This window comes from Balaenoptera ricei, chromosome 16 (genome assembly GCF_028023285.1).
Source record: "Balaenoptera ricei isolate mBalRic1 chromosome 16, mBalRic1.hap2, whole genome shotgun sequence".
In the NCBI taxonomy this organism is placed as follows: Eukaryota; Metazoa; Chordata; class Mammalia; order Artiodactyla; family Balaenopteridae; genus Balaenoptera; species Balaenoptera ricei.
Window position 1 is genome coordinate 2,341,037 of NC_082654.1, and position 19,024 is coordinate 2,360,060.

General features: G+C 52.5%; 1 long non-coding RNA gene across 1 annotated transcript in view; it reads right to left on the reverse strand.

The window, feature by feature from the left end:
- The window catches only part of LOC132350896 (uncharacterized), a 476,060-nt gene that overhangs the window by 217,243 nt on the left and 239,793 nt on the right, over window positions 1–19,024 (reverse strand). Inside the window, exon 3 of the long non-coding RNA XR_009498040.1 lies at window positions 15,097–15,151. This is a non-coding gene — a long non-coding RNA (uncharacterized LOC132350896). The remainder of the gene's footprint in view (window positions 1–15,096; window positions 15,152–19,024) is intronic.

The following is a 19,024-nucleotide window of genomic DNA, read 5'->3' on the forward strand; positions in this document are numbered from 1 at the left end:
GCACAAAACACAAATGGCCGACTACCTTGATCACTTCCGGCCACCCTGGCTCCTGGGGCAGCAGGGTGGGGGGTGGATTGCAAAGCGACTGCCTCTTGGGTGGGACCCGTGGGCAGGGGACCTGGGAAGGAGACCCACCAAGTCCTGGACCCCCACCAAGCAGAGCACAGCTCACAACACACAAAGAAGCCCCCGATCAGGAAGGATGCAGAGCCCGCCAGGGCCTAGGGCCGGTGGACCTCTGGCATCTAGATTCCTGCGTTGTCCTGTGGGTGCCCGCGAAACCTCCCCGATCTCATAGCCCCGACCCTGTGGCAGCTGAGTGACTACGGCGGGGGAATCACATGCCAGTCCTGGCGTCTGCTTTTGTACGAAACACCCAGAGTTGTTCCAAATGCACATGGAAGTGTGGGGTTTGAGGGAGCCCTACTATTTGAATTGTTAATGGTTCCAACGCAGCTCTGTCTACTGTGGGTCAGAGCCTTCACCAGCTGTCACGGGCTGCCCTCAGCCGACAGCAGAAAGGCGTGCTGCTGTTCAAATACAAGAGTAAACGCTGCATTAAAACTGAAAATGGAAATAATCGACATAGAGGCCTTGATGGAAGCAAACCCTGGCGTGCTTTTCATCCCCCAATGCTTGAGAACAACATGACCAATACAATTAAACAGTTTAAGAGAACGGCAAACAGAAGACAAAACGGGCCATTTTCCACAATTCATTCTCATTACCATGTTTCATTTTTGGAAGGCCCTTCGAAGGGATTTTGCCCAGATGGTCAGAGGGCAATGACTTTCCACTGTTTTGCAGACCACAGGTGGATCCCTGTTGGGCCGGCACTCGGGAAAGCTGCTGCCTGAGTGTGGACAAAGAGGACAGCGGGCACCAGGGCAGCCAGCAGAGCTCCTGCCCTTCGCCTGGGGCCAAGCACAGACCGGGGCTTGACTCCAGAGGAAGGGGGGCTGCGAGGTTTTCCCCTTACGTCTTGGAAGTCTGCTCACCAAGGAAGAGAAAGCAGAGGCCGCAGGGCTGTAAAAAAGGTGATTCCGTAGCCCCGGTGCCACCCCACGGGCACCTGCTGAGCCGAGCTCCCAGATTTGCTGAAAGATACCCAACGGGCTGTGGTCTGCAGAGACCAGCCTTCTGTGCGCCCCTGCCTCCCCCGGTCCCACATCACGCTCCTCTCCTTCCCTTAGGACCCTCCAAGCCCCCACCCACCTCACCAGCATTTATCCCTTTGAACTGGGATAACCGCCCACCTCCTTCCCTGCTTTCGAAGGCCTGTGGCCTGGGAGTCAAGCCACAGTCCCACAGGCCACTGGGGGGGAAGCCTGTTTTCATATTTGGTTGCTTTCGTAGAGCACGGAGGGGCTGGGTTGGGGATAGGTGTCAGTCACAAGCCCTTAAATAAAACAAACGATGCGAAAAAAAAAAAAGTGTGGCAGCAGCTTCAGGTAGGTGAGCCCGTGAGATTTTTTTTTTTAATTGAAGTATAGTTGATTTATAATACTGTGTGAATTTCAGGTGTACAGCAAAGTGATTCGGTTATACATGTACATATGTATATATCTATGTTCTTTTTTTATTCATTCCATTTTAGTTTATACTTCAGTCCAAGATACTGAATACAGTTCCCTGTGCAATACAGTAAACCCTCGTTGTCTATCTATTTTATATATAGTTGTGTGTCTCTGTTAATCCCATAATCCCAATTAATCCCCCTCATCCCCCTTTGGTAAGGGGGGGATAAATTTGTTTTCTATGTCTGTGAGTCTGTTTCTGTTTTGTAAATAGGTTCATTTGTACTATTTTTCAGACTCCACAAATAAGTGATATCACATGGTATTTGTCTTTCTCTGTCTGGCTTACTTCACTTGGTGTGATAATCTCTAGGTCCATCCATGTTGTTGCAAATGGCCTTATTTCATTCATTTTTATGGCTGAGTAATATTCCATTGTATTACTGAGGTGGGGAGGGAGGAGAACCGTGGGCAAGGCTTCACGGATGGGAGCTCGGCTCCTTCCCCAGTGGGAACGCACTTCTCCACCGCCCAAACCCGCTCCCAGGAAGGCCAGTGCCCCAGGTAAAGGTAAAGGTGAAAGCACACCTTTCACACTCCTTCCTAGACGCTACTCTGTGCCCTCATAAGCATCCTCCCAGGGAGCTCATCAGAAACAGCTCCCTCTGCTTCTGAGCTTTCCCAAGGATGAAAGCACCTGCTGGGCTGGGGCAGTTAATATGCAAACATAAGGGATGAGAGGTCCTGCACATCTGCTGTGGAAGCGTCTCTAGAATACCAGCTAGCGCATTCCCCCCACGCCTCCAACTGGACCAAAGAAAGCACAAGTCATTGTCAACATTCGCTCCTCTTATATTCTCAGAGGTTTTGGTATCTACACGTTAACTTCATATAAAATATTTCAGAAAAAGCAAATTGCCCCTTGTCAAGGGAATTTTGGCTTTTGAAAAAGAGCCATACAATAATTCAACCCCAAATAGTTCAGAGCTTAAAAAACAACCTAACTTTTAAATATGTATTGAGTTTTTGTAAAGGCTGCTTACTTTTACTAGTATTTTATTTTATTTTAAAGGAACATTTATTTATTTATATTTTGGCTGCGTTGGGTCTTTGTTGCTGTGCACGGGCTTTCTCTAGTTGCGACGAGCAGGGGCTACTCTTTGTTGTGGTGCGTGGGCTTCTCACTGCGGTGGCTTCTCTTGTTGCGGAGCACGGGCTCTAGGCGCGTGGGCTTCAGTAGTTGTGGCACGCGGGCTCAATAGTTGTGGCTCACGGGGTCTAGAGCACAGGCTCAGCAGTCATGGCTCATGGGCTTAGTTGCTCCGCGGCATGTGGGATCTTCCCGGACCAGGGCTCAAACCCTTGTCCCCTGCATTGGCAGGTGGATTCTTAACCACTGCGCCACCAGGGAAGTCCTATTAGTATGTTAAAATTATTTTTCCCTGAAGTATGAACAGAAATTTCACAAAATGCAAATGTCAGGACACCTGAACTCAATAAATTCTTTTCTATTTTCCTAACATTCTCCACTCCCTGCCTTCAGCCTGGCCATCACTCCAGTCAAGAATTAAATAAAGTAAGAATCATCATTCCCTAATGCAGACTCGCCCTGGCAGGAAGCCTTTGGTAAGTCTAATGTATTATATACGTTGAAAAAATTCTTACAGAAAGCAACATAGCTATCACGGCTGCTAGATTTTCCCCTGGAAAAAAATGCATTTTAAAGTAAGTGGTGAATTTTCTTCCTTCTCCCTAACTTGAGATTTCCCTTGGTAAAAGTCAAGAGAACAGAGTTCCAGCACACATATCATTCAAGGATCAATCAATTTTCTGGAGGCATTTTTCTCCCTGAGAAAAGACCACCATCTGCTCTAATCAGTTTGGATTTTTTTGCTTGACATAACACTTGTTTCCTAGGGACAAACTGAATAACCAAGTTCCATGAGCTGAATGCGTTTTACAGCGCACTAACTTGACAAGGCAAGGCAAGGCATTTAAGCATCAGAAGACTGGCTTTATCCATCAATGGGTGACATTTTAGAAACAAAACAGGAGGAAAGGCTAGAAAAAGAACACACCGTTTACTTAGTCTACGGAGGTAACGAAGAGGGCATTTCTGACGCAGAACAATCGTTAGTTTTAGGACTTGTTGATGAAGCCCGGCGTGCCTGTCAGGAGAAGCCAGGGTCTGACCCAGAGATGAACAGGCTGAAGACCGCGGCCACCGCAGGCAGCAAGGCATCCCTACTCACACTCCGCGCAGGGTCATTCTCACCGGCACCTGCATCCCCGACCTGGAAGTGACATCACTTCTGCCAACGCACTGGCCAGAAATGGCCAAGGCTGATTCAAGGGGACAGGGAATACAGTCCCACCGGCACCCCAAACGGCAGTGACTCTTGTGAGGTTGGTGAGCACTGTTACACCAAGCACACCACTTGCCTCCACCTTTACCCAGTGATGGGCCCCAAAACCTGACTCAGAGACAAGTGGTTCTCCACACCGGCCACCCGTGAACAGCACAGGGGAAGGTCTTACAGGTCAGCGTGCCTGGCCCTCCCCAGATCCACACATCCCGACTCTCTGGGCTGCAGCCCAGGCGTCAGTAGCTTTCCAGAGCCCCACAGGCAGCGTCGGTACCCAGTGGGTACTGAAGTCCCCCTCTGAGAGTTCTCAGCACCTCTGGATGCGGCTCAGCCAGGAGGGCCTGCCTGGGACCCTGCCACGCTCAGTGTGGTGCCCGGCTTCGGCCCCTCGCTGTCCGGAACACGAGGCTCTCGGCCAGCAGCGTTGCTAAGACACGGGAACCTCCAGCGTGCGTGCGAATCACCCGAGTGCTGGTGAGATCCCTCCTCCCACAGTCCTGATTCCGGGGCAGGCAGGTGGGGCCTGGGGGTCTGCATGTTGACTGGTGACCCCGTTTGAAATACACGGCTAAGGAGGTTCCCACATGTGACGGTCAAGTTTCTGTGCAAACTTGACTGGGCTGGGGCTGAGGGATGATGACCCGGTAGCTGGTAAGCATGGTTTGTGGGTGTGCCTGGGAGGGCGTTTCTGGAAGAGGTTAGCATTTGATTCAATAGAGTGCGTGAAGACCACCACAGTCACCCACGCGATGGGCCTCCTCCAGCCCACTGAGGGCCTGAATAGAACAAAACGACGGAGGATGGCAAACATGTGCTTTCACTCGAGCTGGCACGCCCCTCCTCTCCTGCCCTCAGAGCTTGGACCTCAGAGCTCCTGATTCTCTGGCCTTTGGACTTGGACTAGACCTCACACCGTCGGCTCCCCTGGTTCTCAGGCTTCCAGACTCGGACGGAGCTACATCCCCAGCTCTCCTGGGCCTCCAGTCTGCAGACAGCAGGTCATGGGACTTCTTGGCGTCCATAACAGAGGAAGTCAGTTTCTATAATAAACCTCCTCTCATGCGTGTCCGAGTCTATATACGGTCCAACCACAGCCAGCCAGAGAGCCTTCCCCACTTGGGGCAGCTGCTGAGCTGTGGCCAATCAGGTCACTTTCTTGCTTTGCTTCTGCATCTTCTCTGTAGAAAATCCTCCCACACCTGTTCGGGGAAGACTCCAATCACCTCCAGTTTGCTGCTACCCGCTTCGAACCGATGTTTGTGCAAATAAACTTTGAAAACGTTAGTGTGTCTCGGTTGACCTGTAACAGCACATCTTGGATGGTGGAGGAATTAGAAAGAACAGGACAGCACGGGAACGGCAGACAAAGAGGAGACAGTCCCTTGGGTCCAGCAGCTCCCACTAGGAACTCACTCATTCGTCCCCGAAATAAACATTTCTGAGCACGAAATAAGCACCAGATGAGAAAATACGGAACTTGACACTTACTCTTCCTCTCCCCCGGGAGGGCAAGACTCCACAATGTGAAGGAAAAGCCTCCATCTTGAGGGTCTGTTTCAGACAGAAAAGGCTGTTTTTGCCACAGGGTCCAAGTAATTTTTCCATTTCGTGGAGACCTGGGAGTCTATTTCATCAAGGACTTCAGAAATGATCCATTACGATGAAATGTTACCCCAAATCCTGAGTGGAAATGTTTCCCCGGCACTCACCCTCTCATAATCACAGCAAAATAGCGAGGTCCGTTGCCTGTGAAATGGGGCTTGCTGCAGCAGGTCAGCCTGGGCCCTGGCAGCTGCTGCGGCCGTAACTGGACGCGTATCACCCGGGTGGCCAGGTGGGGAGCGGGTGGCCAGGTGGAGAGCAGGTGCCCGCGTGGCCCTGCTGGACCAGAACACACAGACGTTCAGAGCTGGATTAGCTGGAATCACAGAAGAGGTGAGGTCCCACTGAGATCTTATGTGCTTTACAAACCGTCTCTAGGTGTTGCCCCTCATACAGATGAACTCTGGTCATCTGTCCAGCAGTGAGACGAGCTCGTCAGGCTCCAGTCACGGGTCCGAGGGAAGAGCGTGCCTGGTCCTGCTCCAAGCTCTCCCCTTCCCCACACCACACACCCATCACGTGGATGACCAGGCCCCATTCCTGAGGATGCAGCCCACGTCCTGCCTCACCTGGCCTCTGGTTTCCCCATGTCTTGCAAAGGGAGAAGAAGGACTTGGGTTTCATGGTGGGGACAGAGGAAAGCCAAAAAAAAAAAAACCCACAAAAAACGCTGGACCCAAGGTCCAACGAAGAAAGTGCAGGGGGGCCCCACTTCTAGATTCCTCAGGGCTTGCAAATCTCAGGCAGGTAGGGATTGACATAAACAAGCTTCCTGGAATATGAGACAGAGGAGACACAGAACACCAGCCAGCAGCGCCCTCCCACGAAGGCAGGTGTGGGCAGAGAGGAGGTGATGGCCAGACCCTCGTCCTCCGCTGACCTCACACCTGGCCCCGCTCACAGAGGTGAAGGAGGCGTCTGTGGGTCTCACCGCACAGCCCCTGAGGAGGATGCTCCCCTAGAGACGAGGTCACCCTGTCACAGGCTTCACAGGGATGGGGATTCCCTCTCGGTCCAGCCCCTCTGGTCCTCACCAAACGTTCCCCATCGACTTAGCTAAGCCCCATTGGGGTGTTCCGCCATTTTCACAAATCACCCGTCCCGGAAGGATGGCTCTCATCTCATTCCTAGGCGAGGTCTCCTCCCGGTTTTCCTTTTCCTGTAAGATGCTACCCACCCCCAGGTGCCGCGCCAGACTCTCAGGGCTGCCTCTGATTCACCAACACCTCGCCCACAGGTTTAATCACTTGCTAAGTTCTGTCATTCCTGTGTCTGCTTAATACCTCCTACCTGGTCTTTCCTTCCACTCTCGAGTTTTAGCACCTCGCCTGCTCCCTCTCAGATCTTTTTTCCATCCTCTGCATTTCCCCATTTACATCTACCCAACCCTCACCCACCAGATCCTCCTCTTGTCTTACGAATATCATTTCACTGGGTCCTCCGTTCCTGTGAAAAGTCTCCAGACTTCCCAGCCTGGTCTCCAAGGCCTTTCCCAGCTTGTCCCAGGCTCTTATCCCAGCACAATGCCAAGGAGACCGTCCAGCTGCCCTGATGTGCCCCCTCCAGGCCTCCGGCAAGACACCCCTCTGCCTGGAAAGCCTGACTCTGACACCCCACCACCTGAAGTCCCACTGCCATCCTATTTCCAGCAGCGTGGCAGGATGGATACTCGAATGGCCCTCGTCTTGGAAACATTAAAGTGGTGCATAGATCTATGTTATTTTAACGTGTTGGCTGAACAGGAAACCCAAGGACCACTAGAGAATCACAAAAGAGCTTCCCAGGTAAATATAGGGTTCCAGAGGGTGCGTCCACCTTAAGTATAAGCAAGAATTACGCACCCCGCCCCCATGCAGAAGACAGCAAGGGAAGGTGCTTGTCTCAGCCCTTACACGGGGGAAGGAGAAAAACTTCCCTGAAAACCACAAGCCAGTCCCCTTGCAGTCTGCTGTCTGAATCACCTCTGTTATTAATCCAAAAACTTTCGAGCAGGAAATTTAAATTAAGTTGGTACCTAGTGGCAATGCCCCAGACAAGAGGAAGAGGTAAATATGGAACCTCTCTGGAGGAAGTCAACCTCAACACACCTCTCAAAGAATGCCACAAAGTCAAGGGAGAAGAGCGGCTTGTCTTCCAAATAAGGAGATAAATTGCCATAAGTAAGAAGCAGCAAAAGCAACAGAAGCAGGCATGCAAAAGCTTATTAAGATTGATATTTTAAAGAAATATAAGAGAAAAATAGAAGCAAAGAGCAGAGATGAAAAAATAGAATTCCTAGAAGTGAAAAATACAAAGATTAAAATTAAAAACTCAATGATCTCCACATCCAGAAAGACGGAGAAGGTTTACAAGCCCTCCTGCTAAGTGTGACTACAGACCTGGCCACTATGTGTGAGGCCAGGTAAGGAGATTCCGAAGGTTCAGAGAAGGCAGAGCGGCAGGGCCCCGGGGAGCTGAAGGGCAGCAGGGGTGAGGGGGCTGTGTTTCCTGCTCGCCGAAAGCATCCGATTCAAAGCTGAGTAAGCCAGCCTCCTGGAAACACCAGCCGGAGGCGATGAGAAGCCCCGCCCAAAGCTGCTCTCCAGTCTTGGACCAGGAAAGAGGCCCCATCAAGACAGAAAACAAACCTACGATTACCAAAGGGGAGAGAAGCAGGGAGGGATAAATTAGGAGTTTGGGATTAGCAGATACACACTACTATATATAAAATAGGTAAACAACAAGGACCTACTGTACAGCACAGGGAAATACATTCTATATCTTGTAATTACCTATAATGGAAAAGAATCTGAAAAAGTATATATATACTATATATGTACATGTAACTGAATCACTGTGCTGTACACCTGAAACTAACACAACATTGCAAATCAACTAGACTTCATTAAAAAAAATAAAAAGGTAGAAAATGGTCAGACAATAATAGCTCTTCTCCAAGCACAGGAAAAACCGTGGTCAATCCCCACCCAACCAGCAAAGGCCGAGTGGGGACCAACTTCCACCCGCCCTGGGCAGTAACCTCCCCTCCCTGCCGGGTGGGTCAGAGGAGACCCAGGACAGAGTCAGGACTTTTGCCAGCATCCAGCGTTATTAAGGCCACCCTCCTCCAGACCGCTTTCCCATCCTCTGCTTTTCCCCAGCCCTCTGTGGTCCTCTCGTGGGGACCACATGGGGAGAAGTGATGAGGAGCTCCCACACTCCACACCTCAGCTAAGAAGGCATCAGTGGATGCCCAGTGGGGATCTGGAATCCCATCCCCACCCCACAGTCAGGAGGAGTGGTCCCGACGGTGAAGATGGAGTGGGGAACCTGGGGTTCCTTCCCCTCCTGCCGTAACAAGACAGCTCACGCCCTGGAATTGCCATCGTCACTTCAACTTGACTCTACTCATTGGAAGCAAATAAGTAAATCCAGCCCATGCTCAAGGGAAGGGGGAATGAAGCCCCAGCTCCCGAAGGGACAAGAATCAAGTAATCTTTGGACACATTTTAGGACCTCCACAATGTCGCTTATAATAGCAACAAAACTACAAAGTATCTGAGAATAAATATAACCAAATATTCACATCTCTTGTGGGGAAAATTATAAAACTTTATTGAAAAGAAGTGACAAAGACCTAGGGAAGTGGAGATGCAAACCACGGCCTTAGAAAACGTCGAGGTCCCCAAAATGTTCACCTCTTCTCAAATTGATCTACAAATTTGATGTAAGTCCACCCAAAATTCCAACAGGTTTGTCCTTAATATAGAACTTGAAGGATTTTTCTAAGTTGTATGTGGAAGAATAAATGAAAAACACTCCTGATAAAGGATAATGGTTGTCAGGGGTAGGGGGGAAATTCTTGACCAGATATTAAAACTTAGTATGACCTGTAAAGTATTTAAAATACTCTGTCTTTGGAGAAGAGGTGGGAGAAAGTTGGCGACTCCAGGGGTGGAGAGGATGCAGACCGCAGGAGCTCTGATTCCTGTGGGGAGAGTGCACACAGCTGCACCCACTTTTCAGGAAGCGTGGCATCACCTGATAAACTGCACATGTACTTATCAAGGCTCCAACCAAAAAAGAGCCCTCAGTGTACATCTTTGAGGAACAGCTGTCCAGAAACCAGCAGAATGTGGGAGCAGAGTCATTCAGAGTTTACAAGGGCTGAAACAACCCAAATGTCCACCTACCAACTACAAGTGGGAAAATAAAGTGTGGTGTACACGGGAGGGACTATTACACTGCCGTGAAAACAGACTAGTCACAGGCATGGACACAGGCAGCCTCAACATCACAATGTCAAGCAAAGAGACAAACCAACCTCCAGATGGTATGCTTACTTTTTTAACTTCAAGAAGAGAGAAACCTAAATGAAATACTGTTTAGCAGTACACATCGAGGTGGCCCAGCCATAAGGAACAGCGAGGGATGAAGTTAAATTTCAGGACAGTGTTTGGCAGGTGGGGAGCTGGAGAGAGACAGCGAAACGTAATCAGGTTGGATTCATGGATGCAGGAGGACCACCTGCCCCGTTTTCCTGGAACTGAGAAGTTTCCCGAGATGTGAGAATTTCCGTGCTACAACCAGAACAGTCTTGGGCAAACTGGAACGGTTGCCTACCCCACACTGAGAACTTGTAAGGTTCCAGAATGTTCTGATTTGCCCCTGCTGCTCTTCATTTCATCCTTTTTTAAACTGGGTGTAGCGGGTTGAAGAGTAACCCACCCCCACAAAAAAAGTATATCCACCTCCTAACACCTGGTACCTGGGAATGTGACCTTGTTTGGAAAGGGGGTCTTTGCAGATGTAAAGAAATTAAGGATCTCAAGATGAGACGATCCTGGATTAACCAGGTTGGCCCTAAATCCAGGGACACGTGTCCTTACGAGACGGAAGAGCACAAGGCCGGTAAGGAGGGCAGGCAGAGATGGGGGCGATGGGGCCACAGGCCCAGGGACGCCTGGAGCCCCAGAACCTGGCACAGACAGGAAGGACCCTCCGCTGGAGCCTCAGAGGGAGTGCAGCCTGCCAGCACCTTGATTTCAGATTCTGGCCTCCAGATTGTGAGAGAATGAATTTCTGTTGTTCTAAGTTTGTAGTCATTTGTTTCAGCAGCCCCAGGAAACTCATACACTGGGCACATTATGTTTTTATACGCTGCTTTGTATGTATATTTTAAAATACAAAGAATCGTGTTCACTCCCCTCCTGTCCTTCCAGGCAACAGAGCTAATACCGCCCCCTCACCGCCACCAATGCCCCCTCCTCCGCAATTGGTTTTCAGCCCACGTTCGCAACTCCCCTGTTTTGGCTTCTCCTATGAACATGAATAAATGCATCTAATCTTCCCTCCTGGATGTAAATACCCTTGAAAGCACTGACCAAGCCCTTGGCAGCCCGCACAGCATCGAAAACAGCAGTGCTCGGTCAACGTCAAGGGCGACACCAGGTCGGGTGAGACCCTTACACACACCAGATACCAGGGCACCTGGCAGGCCACACCTGGTCCTTGACAGGCAGCCCGGAGCCAGTGAGCCGCAACCCCAGTCAGACCACCTGCAATTTCCAGCTCGCGTGCTCAGCCCTGCGAATGAGCTGCCCTGCGGCTCCTGGACCTGGCTCCTCTTCAGAGGCCTGCGTGGACCCGTCAGCCTGGGCCTTCCCCGTTCCGACACCTGGCCGTGGACTGGGGCCCCATCCTCAGCGTGGCCCTGCAGCCCCGCTGCACTGTCCCTACCGGACGCCTCCCGGGCACCGCCTCTGGGTCTGAGCCAGGTCTCCGCCGCGCTGGGCCCACCTGGCAGCTTTTTCTCACAGATCTCATCGATATGTGGCCACTTATAAACCCAGCTTCTGGAAACACTCTGGGGCAACCCTGCTGTTTCTGTGACTGGTCACCTAGGTGCATGAGACCCAGGAGTGGACTCAGCTGAATCACGAGTGTCCAGCGGCGGCGGGCACCTCCCGCCACCCGGCGGACTCCTGTGACCAGCACGCGGGGTCCCGAGGCTTTGGGTCTCCGTCCGCTCACACCGGAGTCCCCAGCTTGGGCAGCCCGCGCATAGTTACTGGGACTCGCCCGAGAGGCTGACACACCTCAAATCTGTCTCCCAAAGGCGGCAAGAGCAAAGGGCTGCCGGACCCAGAGAAAGTGCAAGCTCAGGAGCCCCCCCCCCAACCGCCCCCATCAGCAGAGCGGCTTCCATCCCCCAGACCCACTCCCATCCTCTCCTGCAGACTCTGCAGAGCAGGTCTACACCTGCCGCATCTCCAGGCTCCATGACCCCATCCAGCTGGGATCAGCCACTGGCAGCTCTGCCAGGAGACAGGAGGGAGGAAGGAAGGAGAGCGAGGTTGGGGTATTCACTCCCTCTCCCCACCTCTGCTCTCTCCCTGCAGGACGCTCTGGGGCTAAATGCTTCCCCTGGTGAGGACGAAGCTGCTCCAAGCCTCTGCCCCCGCTTGCATTTCCATCCACGGTTCTCTCCCCTTCCTGTCTGTTCCACCCTCCCACCCTCCTGCTGACCAACCTCACAGCCCCACCTCAGGGGCAGTCACTGCCCCATCCCTGCACTCCGCCCACCCTTTAGTCATCCTTTCCTTAAGACTCCTCTGAAATCACGCAGTCTGAGGGTGCATCTGTCTTCCTCCAGGACCCGGCTGGCCCAACACCCGCGATGTCTCCAAGACACACGGCAGGGGTCCACTGCTCTTCCCAGCTCCCAAACCAGTGGGGCACCGGGCAGGAAGCTCTACAACTAGGCGCCAGGACTGACATATCCCAGGGCCGGACTTTGAAATACAGCTTCTGTGTGGCGGGAGGGCCCGGGAGCCCTGGGCTCTGATGATGCGTCTGCACGTGCCACCCCAGGGCCAGGAGACCCGGGGCTCCATTTAGGGCTCCCTCCCAACCACACTGACCAGGAGAGCAAAGGCCAAGCCAGTCAGGTACATCCCAGGACCCCTGCTCTTTCCCCAGACACCCCGGTCCTCAAACGACTGTTCCGCGAAAAAACCTGCGACAGCAGCTCAAACCCCAACCAGTCAAGATGGCTTGGGCTGCTGAGCAGCTAAGACCCGAGACTGAATTACAGGTCAGAAGGTACCAGCGAGCCACACGCCTGACTTCTAGTTAAACCAGAGGGCAGGAGAGATGGGGGTTTTCTGGGACTCGGGCAGGAGAGGAGAAGTGGCAGCAGGACCACAGGTGCAGGGCTCAGCTGGGGCCACCTTTGCCCCTGCCCAGGTGGCAGCACTTACAATGTGCAAATGAGGACATTCAGCTTTCAAGGCTGGGTGTCCAATGGAGGGAACTGCAATGAAAGAGTCTATTTTTCCCATTTGTCACTGATTTTGAGCAGCCAGTCAATGACCTAACTCATACACACACACACACACACACACACACAGTTGTCAGTAAGCTTCCTTGTCCTGATACCCCTTAGGAAAGAGCGAAGGCCAAAGCAGGGCCTAAACCCTGCCTGGCCTGGGCACCCACCTGACCCCACAGACCGAGATTCTTCCCGGAAATTCGCACGTCAGGGTCCCCCTGGGACACCTGCTCTGGGGAAACGGGCAGGCCTGGAATCAAAATTATTTTCTGCCTCAAAGTTGGCGGTACATTTCTTGGGCCTGAAGTCACCGCTTGTTAACAGAGGTCAGACAGCACACCTGACTTCATGGCGAGAGTGATGGGCAGCTGTGACGTCATTTCATGAGAGAAAAGGCTTCCCAGAGGGAAGTGGTGAGTCCAGCTCTTGCCCCCTTGGTCTGAGTAGACGGGTCACGCGGGCCCCCGGGCACTTCCCATCATCAAAACTGCTGGAAGCTCGTGCTTGGAGTTCCAGGTGTTACTGTTACTTGACACTAACCATGCTCAGGTATTTGTGAGGATTTTAACAGTGAGGACGGACTGCATCTGAACAGCCTCTTGAGATGATCCCAAAGCTTCATTATCCGGAGTCCGCTAACCGGGTACTGCAGCTTTTAGTTAAATTTCGGTGGCTATACTTACTGCATGTTCTGGTTACGACCTACTTCAAGAAAAGAATAGTAAAAGAAAAATACAGCTGCTTCCATATATGGAAATGAGGTCCCCAGAGAGCACATCTGTATCAGAGATGATGATTTTCAATAACAGAATATAAAGAACGACAATAGCTCAGTCCATGGGGCACTTACCATGCGGCAAGCACATGCTCTAAGGGCTTTATGTAATTTATCCCAATTAATCCTCCTGAAAAATCCATGAGACACGCGTCACTGACGTTTCCATCTTACGGCTGAGGAAACTGAGGCAGGGAAAGACGGAGCCCCGCTCGAGGGGCAGAGCTGGGATTCGACTGTGGCCGTCAGCCCCGATCGCTCACAGGTCTGGCCCACACTCTGTACTGCCGATACCCTGAAATACCATGTGTTCCCGACACGCCTGGGGCCCGTGGGCTCCAAGAACCCACAGCGATGGGAGGCGGAGTCACACACGAGCCAGCGTGGCATCGGTGCCCACGCAGCCACCACACCAAGGTGGCACCTGCGTCTCAGACTGGACCGTCCCCTCCTGGAGTCTGAATCGTGACTGGAGGCATCTGAGCCTATTCCCCGATCCAGCCCCGGTCTGCACCTCATCCTGGGCCCTTCCGCTCACAGAACACACCAGCGGGAACCACCCCTTCACAGCGATACACACACAGATGTAACTCCTCCAAGAAAGGGTCATCCCTCGAGACCTGGGAGCAGTCCCGCTGCTGGGCACACACAGAAATTGCTGAACCACCGCGCTCTGACGACTCTCTCTAGGCTCACCTAACACTGGTCCTTCTGGAGAGCATGAGTCTCCCGAGCTTGGAACAGGTCTCGTCTCGAGTGAACAAAAACAGGATCTGGTTAAACTCTTGCTGTGTGAACAAACGACGACAAGGCTGACCGAGAAAGTGGTGGAGAACAATGGGAATATTCTCTCTCTGCTCAAGATAGATTGAGACAATCGCCTCGGCTGTCACCAGCGGTGGGACACACACGGTGAGTGCTAGGCATGCCATAGACCCTTCCTGAACCTCTTTACAGCTCTAGACTGACTCCCACCAGCGTTCTGAAGGCAATGACACAGCCTCCAGGGGTGCCTGGTCACATGTCATTCTTCATCCAATCAGAAGCCAGACCTCTGCTGTACTCCTGGGATGCTCTGAGTGCTTCCAGAAAACCCGGGTACCAGGAAGTCACCCCAGCACGTGGTCCTGAGAGCTCTCACCAGCTAGGTGTCCACCTGCAGCCCCGGTTCCCTTCCACACGCCCTAGGCCCCTGCCCACCCCCGCCCAGCTCAGTGCGGCCACCTCGGAACCAGAGACACTCCAGGCTTTGCAGTGGCCACAAGCCTCCCATCTCCCAACACCTGCTCCCGGCCTCTCCAGGCAGCAAGGGAGGGGGAGGCGCTCAGGGTCAGATGGACAGAGGGAGCGAAAGCTTCCGGCTCTGCACCCATAGCCCCACTTCTGCCGCATGTTTGGAAAGAACCAGCCCCCCAGCCTTTTGAAGTGGACGAGAGTCACAGGTTCTGCAGAAAGCATTCTTTCTGGAGGTACTGCTGACCTGGGAAGAGTCAACACTGGAAATGAGTTTTCCGTACTCACCAGGCCGTGTGTCGGTGCAGCATACGGGGAAATCCATGGGCGGCATCAAAGTGTCCTGCAAAATGAAAAAGAAAATAATTGTATAATCCAAGCGAACTGCTATCATAAACAAACTGTAACGATCTAATATGTTTATTGAAAGGTGCATCTTCAGCGCACTCCCCTGCCCTCGAGGATCTATCGCACGGTTCAAACAGCCAGTGCGCCGTCCCCGCCAGCAACAAGATGGAAATAGACCGACACCGTCGGATTGTATGACTATGCAGGTGATGTAATTTACTTCTATAAGATGCCATCAGTAATTCAGAAAAGGTATTGTGTAACACAATACTGTTGTTTCAATTCCGAGACCCAAATGTAAGGAAACTCCAAGGGAAGTCCTGGGTGGATATTTCCCGGACAAGGGGATTCTAGATTCACGGGGAAAAGCCACAGGGGCTGAAATGTGGAAAATTGATTTTTAAAAATTCCTCTCTTCCATCTGGTGTACTAAGGAAGCCAAAATTGAAAAAGTTATTTTCTAAATGAATCTGCAGAAGATACTTCTCTCCATCTCTACCCTCCTTTGACCACAAGTTGACTCTGTAGGGGGACAGGGTCCAACACCTGTCACCAGGCTCATCTGAAAGCAAAGAGCCCCTGGAGATGGGCGGGGGCCCAAGCACGCGCAGGTGGTGAATGCGTGTCCAGCCAGCCGAGACCAGGGCGGCGCCGTCAGTCAGCGCCAGCAAGGTCACGAGCCAGGCCCTGTGTCCCATCATGAGCCAAAGCCAGGGCTGCTCCACGTGCCGGAGAAGGGGCACCAGGCCCACACCTGGGCCGGCAGCGTCTGACCAGGGCAGAGCGGCCGATGAGCCAGTCTCAGAATTGTTGACGTTGGACCAGAAGAGAAGCAGAACCAAACGGTGAGTGATTGTTACTCGTTTCATCACGACACTTGCAAGGTCGGAACATCAAGAATTGTTGATGGTGGAGCAGACAGCCCTGCGGCTGCCGTACAGCACGGTGAGGGAAAGGCAGAGGTTCATCCGTTGGTTCCGTCATTTTCTGGTCCGAGTCAGGGCTTCCTGTGCCGGCCCAGGCGGGGCTGCTCTTCTAGGCCTGGGTGGGCTCGCTGTGAGCGACACACCCCTGCTCGCCCCTCTCACCCGGGCCTATGGGCATCACATAACTGCACAGGGCCTACTGGGGCCCTAGACCCCAAGTCTAAGGGTTTCAATCCCTCCAGCAAGGAACAGTGTGCATGCTTGTTTCCACCCTGCACCCACGGGATTCCTGGCAGCTGACAATCCAGACTCTGAATCCCGCAGATGAAGGAAGAGGCTGCCTCCAGTACTGCTTTCCAGAAAGGTCTCTGCAAACACTGCCAGCTCAATGACAGGGCAGGAGGGCCTGGGCTGCTCTCCTGGAGAGGTGACAGCTGAGGGGCGTGGCAGCCTAGGACATGCCTGAACACGTCACCAGGGAGAAGGCACAGGGGGGCCTTTCCACACCCACCGGCTGCTTCAGGACCCAGGCCGGCCAGCTCGGCCACTGCTGGGCACTGCACCCCTGCCCCGGCCGCTTGCACTTTTACCCGTGTCATATGACTTACTGCCCTAGCGAACTTGGCCTTCTCACTGGTCCTGATGGGAGAAGCTATGTGTTTCCCACAAAACCCCCCACGGTGCTGCGACGGGGGGAAGGCCTTCCAGGCAGGTGGCCTGTCCCCCAAGAAGTACAACCACTTGGTCTCCGCGATGCTTTACCTGCCCTTTGGAAACACCCTGCTGCTCAAACTAGATACAGTGCAGCTGGCTCACTGCTGGAGCCTAAGCCCTGTCCAGGCCCTGGCACATAGTAGGTGCTCAAGAAACATCAGCTGCCACCAACCACCCACCCGGGCTATGGCTACGGCAGAGGCAGGGGGTGGGCTCAGTTCTACTTTGTGTTTAACATAGCAAAAGGAATAAACTGTAAAGAGACGAGTGATGACTGCAAACCACTATCTACATGCTTAAATGTTCAGTCACTATGTGTCAGAAAAGCACCTGCTTCAGTTTCATAACTAGTTTGCACTACGGAGCCCGTCACATAGGAGGCCTGGCTAGCTCTTTGTTGAGCACTGAAGAGCAGCTATGTTCCTACAACATGTGCACACACACATGCACATATATACATGCACACAAATCCACATGTACACACACATGCACATGCGTACACAAATGCACATTTATACAGGCACACACAGACACATGCACGCATACACATACACATACATGCACACATGTGCACATGTAAATACACATGCACACAACAGGCACTTGCACACACAAATACACGTGTTTGCACACACAAATGCATATACATGCATGCACACAGTCATATGCAGACATGTGCACGTGTGTACACATGCATACAAGAACACATATGTGCCCACACAGCATGCACACACACATGTGCACTCTGATGCCTGCCTGTGTGTGCCTGTGCCTTGCCTGCACACATAAACACATATGTGCACATGAGGGTATGCACAAACATGTGCCTACACAGACACATGCGTGCATGTGTACATGCAAATACAAACACACTTGTGTGCCCATACACATGTGCACGTACGTGCACACACACACACGCACACGAAAGCCTCTGGTAAAACTGCCTTCTCGTGGCACGATTGCTAAGATTGCTCTGGATCGGACTTGATGCTGGAACCTACAACCAGACAACAGACCCTGAGGAAAGACTGAAACAGACCCAGAGGAAAGAACCCTGAGGTTCTCCTCCAGCAGAACCCTAAGGCCAGGCCCCAGCCCTCTACTCCGCAGAAAGAAAAGTGCCCCAAGGTTTGATTCAGACTAGAAAATGCTTCTTCTTTGTTATCTCTAGGCCGGTTTTTATTTCTCCATCTACATGGTAATATACCTCCACTCTGCTTCTTATAGAAATGTTCCAACACGCATGAAAGCAGAGAAAACAGCCTAACAATGTGCGTGGACCCATCACTCAGAACTGCACCCGCCCCACGCCTGCCTCCGCCTCCGTCTTCCTCCCCCTCCTATGGGGGGGTGTGCAATGCAGAGGCCCAGACCGCGTCCAGAACCTCACAGCACTTAATTAACAGTAATTATTAAGTGATAACTGTTTTAGATGAACTTCAAACACCCAACCACAGAGGGCCAACAGCTGGCCCCAGGCTCTGCCTCTGACCCCGGTAACTGGGGGACGCAGCTCTCGTCTCCCTCAGGCACCCCCAAAACGCTTGGCTTCATCGGAAGCTTAAGAAACAGAGTCACTGGTATGTGAATTCCAAAACATCACACTGAAAAACACAGAAACATTCTTAAGGCATCGATTTGTGAGTTTAGCAAGCAGATGTCTGAAAAGTTCCATTAAGTCTGAAAGTCTCATTTTTCAAACTCTTTTTTTCACTCCGCTTTTAACCTAGAGGACAGCATTTTGTTTCTAGAGTTCGAAGCAGCCCGGTTGCACGGGGCACGTGCCACCCCCAGCTTGCAGTCGATCGATCCTTCTCCACTTCTGTGCGTTGCATGTGCAGAGCACCGCCTGACTCGCCGCCTTCTTTGTCCCCCCAGAACACAGGGGAGCAGCATTGGAAAGAGAAAGGGCTGCTGGGCTTCAAGACGAGGAGTGACCAAAGGCCCTGCGTTCAAACGCTCCTAAGTGTCACCTGAAGTCCATTCTCCCCAGTTACGTCCATTCTGACAGGTGTGATGACGCGCTTCCTCACTCGGAGCCCATCTGAGCTGCTCCCTTCGAACGGGCTGGCACCTGCCATGGGCTGCTGGCAGAGCACGGACGAGAAGGAGGACGGTTTGCATACGTGGGAAGCAGGGGGTCTGCGGAGACCCTCAAGAGGCACCACACAAAGCACGGCATCCTCTCCACGCGGGGGCCAGACACACGCCCCCCTGGTGCCTGGGAA